This window comes from Octopus sinensis, linkage group LG5 (assembly GCF_006345805.1).
Source record: "Octopus sinensis linkage group LG5, ASM634580v1, whole genome shotgun sequence".
In the NCBI taxonomy this organism is placed as follows: Eukaryota; Metazoa; Mollusca; class Cephalopoda; order Octopoda; family Octopodidae; genus Octopus; species Octopus sinensis.
In genome coordinates this window covers 49,172,499-49,179,449 of record NC_043001.1, presented here as the reverse complement: position 1 = coordinate 49,179,449, position 6,951 = coordinate 49,172,499, and the positions used below count along the sequence as shown (strand labels likewise).

Sequence of the window (6,951 nt, the reverse complement as noted above, 5' to 3'; positions counted from 1 at the left end):
TTCTCACATAATCTTTCTATTCATCTAAAATATCCCCTTTTAAATAGCTTTCGCTTTCATTTTATCATTCTACTTTCTACATCATCCCCTCTGTTTCTCGCTTTCTGTCCTACCACTCTCTCTTTCTCTCTCTCTCTCTGTATATATATATACCAAAGGTTTTAGCTTTATGGCGTATCGTCAGACCCCCAAAAACCTGTTGGTCCACGAGATCTTAAAAATATGGAGGGGGCAAGGGAAACCTAATGTAATCCCATAAACCGGCCTTCCCTATTTTTAATATTTACTGCCCCTAAGGGTGCTTCTACTTTCGGATTTATGTTTTCTACAAACAATACATATATTAGCATCGCATAGCCGGCCGTGCCGCACGGACGCGATGTGATTTTATTATTATTATTATTATTATTATTATTATTATTATTATTTAAAATAGTTTGATTTAGCCCGATACATGTAAAATTCTAAGGTGGCGAGCTGGCAAAACTGTTAGCACGCCGAGCAAAATGCATAGCGGCATTTCGTTCGGAGTTCAAATTCCACTGACACAGCATCGGCCAAGGTGTATGCCTATATATATATATATATATATATATATATATATATACTGCACCAGCTAAGGTGTTGAACCCATTACTACATTTACATTCTCTAAATATCATCTGTTGGGATAGATATATATATACGTAAACATTCAATCTGTAAACATACTGTGTACAAAACCTAAATACGACACTACTTTTCACACATCTTGAACAGTTTTCTGTCTCTTATGCATGCTAAGCAAGCTTTCCCTCCCCAATTCCTCTGTCTTCTCCGTAACTGTTGCGATGTATAAATGAAATAACCTCTTTTGTCTGGATCCAAACATCGTGTCGCAGTCTTAGTTTGAAGGGATTGGCACCAAATCATGTGATAATGTTACTTCAGATAGATTCTGGCGCTTGTATTCTTGGTGTGTGTGAGAATTATCTCTCATTTACGTAATGCAATGAATCTGGGACTATGCCGTGGTCTTTTAGTCTTTTAATATCTCAGTGGTTTTTCGGATCTTAGAAGTTTCTATGTTATCGTTCGACTTGCTAGAAATGGCAGCCAAATTACTAGATTTTGCCCTACCGTATTGCAAAATAAAAAAAAAAAGTAATCCTAGGTACCCTGAACCTAGAAAATAATAATAATAATAATAATAATAATAATAATAATAATAAAGGCAGAATATCCACTGTTGAAATGCCGTCCATCGTAAGAATTCCCGGCGAACGTCAGCGATAAGTGGTCCACATAAGTTGGAATTTCTCTGTTTTGACTGAGATTTTTCATATTTTTTTGTCTCACGGTACTCTTGGAAATAATCTGGAACACCTTTTTAACAAAAAAAAAATTTCGAAAATTTTTTTAAAACACCCCTCCCCTGGTCCACCTATCGCTGACGTCCGCCGTTTTTCGATTAATAGCATAAATTCATTTATACTACTAGCAAATATTTTTTTGAAAATTGATTTTTCTCAACTCTGAACCTTACTGGTCATTGGATATGCTAGAAACAACAGCCAAATCTCCCTTTAATCACAAACCTTTTCGGATGAAAATATAATCCCCCGCTCCAATCCCACCCCAAAAAGGCCTCTCATATAGTCTTAAGTGCATAGTGCCACCAAAATAGGTCGTGAGGGAGGACGATGGGAAGGAAGGAAAATATTTTCCGTTCCGAAAAATTTTTTTCTTTTTGTTAAGAAGATGTTCCAGATCATTTATTTCCAAGAACACCCCGAAGAAAAGAATTCTGAAAAATCCCCGTCAAAACGGAGAAATTCCAACTTATGTGGGCCACCTACTGTTGACGTCCACCCCAAAGCTAAACAACATGAAGTTATATAACGCGGCCTCTGCTCAGCTTGACCACAGTCCGAGAATTTCAATTAACTGAGATTAGCCATACATTTTGTAGGTAAGACCCTCCACTAGAGACGTTTATATTTTTAAAAAAAGAAAGGAAGGGAGGTAAATCTAATGCGATCTGATTGAATTTTTGGAACATACAGAAAATCTTCCAATATCTATGTGTGAGTGTCATTGTGTCTGTGTTTGTTCCCCCGTCATCGCTTGGCTATCGGTATTGGTTTGTTTACATCCTTGTAACAGTTTGGCAAAAAGCCCAATAGAATATGCACCAGGTTTGAAAAAAGAATTACTGAAGTCAATTCATTTGGTTAAAAATTCTTCAAGGCAGTGCCTCAGCATGGCCACGATCAAATGACTGAAGCAAGTACAAATAAAAGATATATATGTAAATATATAAATATATAACCCGAGACCATAACCCATGGCCTCGGTCCACTTATGCATACCTTTCCTTCTTGGGACACAAAACTCTATTTGTGAAGACCTGTTGAGGCAAGTGAAAATCAAAATCAAAATCAAAAATCAAAATCGATCAACATCAATAGAAATTGTAGCTGTGATACCAGTGCCGGTGGCACATAAGAGAACCATCTGAACGTGGTCGTTGCCAGCGCCGCCCTGACTGGCTTCCATGCCAGTGGCACGTAAAAAAGCACTATCCGCTCGTGGTTGTTTGCCAGCCTCGTCTGGCACCTATGCCGGTGGCACGTAAAAAGCACCCACTACACTCATGGAGTGGTTGGTATTAGGAAGGGCATCCAGCCATAGAAACATTGCCAGATCAGACTGGGCCTGGTGCAGCCTTCTGGCTTCCCAGACCCCAGTTGCACCGTTCAACCCATGCCAGTATGGAAAGCGGACGCTAAACGATGATGATGATGATATAAAATAGTTTATAGACATACATGTGTGGTTGTGTGGTTAGAAGTTTGTTTCCCAACCACATGGTTTCGGGTTCAGTCCCCTTGTGGGGCACTTTGGGCAAGTGTCTTCCACCCCATGCCAAGCAAAGCCTTGTGAGTGGATTTGGTTGACAGAAACTTAAAGAAGCCTGTTGTGTGTGTGTGTGTGTGTGCACATCCATGCATGCGTGCATGTGTGCTTGCATTTACAAAGAGAGGGAATATAGCAATACCAGTTATTGATGCAACAGGATGGGCAAGGGAAAAATAACTGTAGGTATTTCTTCTGCATACTAAATACAAATATTAGACTAATTCCACTATTATGGTACATTTGGTGTACCTTCTAAAACTTTTAGCTAATTGATCTTATTAAAATAATCTCCCTTGCTTTTTCCCCTTTTTTTTTCTTTCAGATTTTAAGCACTTTTAGAGGGATTTATAGCCTACTAATATCATAACGCTGCCCTTATATAAAATATTGTGACAGGAAACTGTGAAATTGTTGCCAATATCAAATGACAGACTATGATGGGGAAGATTATGTTGTTTTTAGGTTTTAAACTTCTTTAGAGGGAGCTTTTATCCATTAATTACATGAATCATCTTAGTTAATCAATTTTTTTTTTCAATTCATTCACTACATTATGTTTGTGAGACCTTAGCGTATTTTATTTATCCTATTTGTGAGTGTTTGTGTGTGTATCTCTATGTGTGTGTGTAGTATGTATATATATATGTGTATATATATGTATATATATATATATATGTATATGTATATATATATGTATATATATATATGTATATGTATATATATATGTATATATATATGTATATATATATATATGTATATATATATATGTATATATATATATATGTATATATATATGTATGTATGTATATATATGTATGTATGTATATGTATGTATATATATGTATGTATGTATATATATGTATGTATGTATATGTATGTATGTATATGTATGTATATATATGTATGTATGTATATGTATGTATGTATATGTATGTATGTATATGTATGTATGTATATATATATATGAATATATATGTGTATATATATATACATATATATATATATATATATATATATATTGCGGAGGATAACGGTCGGAGGATCACAGTTTCGATTCCCAGACCGGGCGTTGTGTGTGTTTATTGAGCGAAAACACCTAAAAGCTCCACGAGGCTCCAGCAGGGGGTGGTGGAGACCCCGGTTGTACTCTCTCACTCCAACTTTCTCTCACTCTCTCTTCCTATTTCTTGAGTAACGCTCCGATGGACTGGCATCCCGTCCAGCTGGGGGTGAACACATACGCCACAGAAACCAGGAAACCGGGCCCATGAGCCTGGCTAGGCTTGAAAAGGGCCACATTTATCGTTATATATATATAAGCTACTTTCAAGTGTTGAGCCACACGGGGGCAATGACGAATGACCAAGACCTTTGACATTATGTCGTGCTTGAGAAGAAGACCCATCAAGCCAAGTAAAATCACAGTCGTGGCAGATACTGGTGTCACACAAGTGGAACCCATTCAAGTGGCATGTAAATGCACCCATTACACTTTTGTAGTGGTTAGTGTTAAGAAGGGCATCCAGCCATAGAAACCATGCCAAATCAGATAGGAGTCTGGTACAGCCTTCCAGTTTGCCAGCCCTGGTCAAACTTTCCAACCCATACCAGCATGGACAATTAGTGTTAAAGGATGATGATGATGATATATATATATCATCATCATCATCATCGTTTAGTGTCCGCTTTCCATGCTGGCATGGGTTGGACGGTGCAACTGGAGTCTGGGAAGCCAGGAGGCTGCACCAGGCCCAGTCTGTTTCTACGGCTGGATGCCCTTCCTAATGCCAACCACTCCATGAATGTAGTGGGTGCTTTTTACGTGCCACCGGCACAGGTGCCAGACGAGGCTAGCAAACGGCCACAATCGGATGGTGTTTTCTACGTGCCACTGGCACGGCGGCCAGACGAGGCTGGCAATGGCCACAATCAGATGGTGCTTTTTACATGCCACCGGCACGGAAGCCAGTCGGGGTGGCGCTGGCAACGGCCACGTTCAGATGATTCTCTTATGTGCCACCAGCACTGGTATCACAGCTACAATTTCCATTGATGTTGATCGATTTTGGTTTGATTTTCACTTGCCTCAACAGGTCTTCACAAGTAGAGTTTTGTGTCCCAAGAAGGAAAGGTATACATAAGTGGACTGAGGCCATGGATTATGGTCTCACTTGTCCTGCCGGGTCTTCTCACACACAGCATATATATATATATATATATATATATAAATGTATGTATGTATATGTATGCAACTGTTAGTGTTATATAAGTTATTGCCCTGCCTTGCCCCATCACCCCCAGGAAATTGATATCATCTGACAACTAATCTCACTCACATGTCAGTGACTAGCAGCAGCTAATCAAATATGGTTGCTGTTACTACTACTACTACCACTATTACAACCATCAACACCACCAATCCCACCTACCCCGTGGCCTGTATCCACAGAGAGAACCTCAGTAAAAGCTATCACTGTAGAACTCTTACATTGTGGAAAGACAGAAATAACTTGTGCCTTACTGTGTTTAGCTTCTGCCTTTATGTGCTGAGTTCAAATCTTGATGCAGTCAGCTCCTTCTTTAGCTTTGACTCCCCTTCTGTGATGATTGACTGCAGCAGCCCTCACATAAACTTCTTCATGCAGTCATACATTGAAGTTGATTCCTAAATCACACATTAGGATTCATTCATTTAAATGTACCCTCATCATCCCTCATCATCATCATCATCATCACAATCATCATTATTAATATTCGTTTTTCATGCTTGTATGGGTTGGACAGTTTGACAAGATCCTTCGAGTCACAGGGCTACATTACACACCAGTGTCAGCTTTGGCATGGTTTCTATGGCTGGATGTCCTTCTTAACACCAACCACTTTACGCAGAGTACTGGATGCTCTTATTGTACTACTGGAACTGGTAAGGTTACCATCCAAGTAACTTCAAGATAGAAAAAGAACAGGGAAAAAAATGAAGCCCTCCCCCCACCCCTGCCACCATGAAACTATAAATGTGGGGAGCACCACCTTGAAGGATTTAGTCAAGCAAATCAACTATTGTACTTATTTTTCGCTCTTTCTAGGCTTGATACTTATTATATCCGTTTCTTTTCATCAAACTACTAGGTTACAGGGATGTAAGCAATATTGATGTAAGCAACACTATTTATGGTAGTGTAAAGTATTAAAAGTACATCACAAAGATGTTATAGTGAATGATTAGCATTACTAACACAGTTATGCATGTGTACCCGTAACTTCCTTAACAATGTACTTGTTATTCTTGGCAATGTCAGTGGATAGGTCTCTTGACTCTCAGAAAGATGATATTTACAAACAGTGGTCAGTGGTACTTTATTTGTTTCTTCTGGTCAACCTTATAGAAGATTTTTTGTGATACTGGCCTGGAATGTATCTAGGACCTCGAAAAGTGATGTTGGACCAAGGAGTGTAGCAAGAGGACTTTGTTGCCAAAGCCTGGGTTGCAACCCGACCATAATGATAATAATAATAATAATAATTATTGTGATGATGGTATTTTGAAGGGGTTTTCTGGTGGTGTTTTTTTTGTTGTTGTTGAGTAGCCCTATTCTCCAAGAAAACAAATGGAACAGATGTTCTAGTCAAATGGTGGTGAGGGACAAACACAAAGACACATACACTTATATATATGTGTATATATGTGGATCAAAGCAGTTTGATTCAAATTTCTTGGTACCTAAAATTTCAAAGTGTGGTGCGTATCCTCAGCCTTTGGAAATTTGAATCAGACTGTTTTGATCCATAAATGTAACTCCCAATAAATGTATTGAGTGCCCTTTCATTTGTCCACTCATATGTATGTATGTATGTATATGTGTGTGTGTGTGTGTATATACTCTTTTACTTGTTTCAGTCATGTGACTGTAGCCATGCTGGAGCACCGCCTTTAGTCGAGCAAATCGACCCCAGGACTTATTCTTTGTAAGCCTAGTACTTATTTTATCGGTCTCTTTTTGCTGAACCGCTAAGTTACAGGGACGTATACACACCAGCATCGGTTGTCAA

General features: G+C 38.7%; 1 protein-coding gene across 1 annotated transcript in view; it reads left to right on the top strand.

Annotated features, from left to right (window-relative positions):
• Positions 1-6,951, top strand: part of LOC115211704 (AP-5 complex subunit zeta-1) — a 57,348-nt gene that overhangs the window by 372 nt on the left and 50,025 nt on the right. The window lies entirely within an intron of this gene.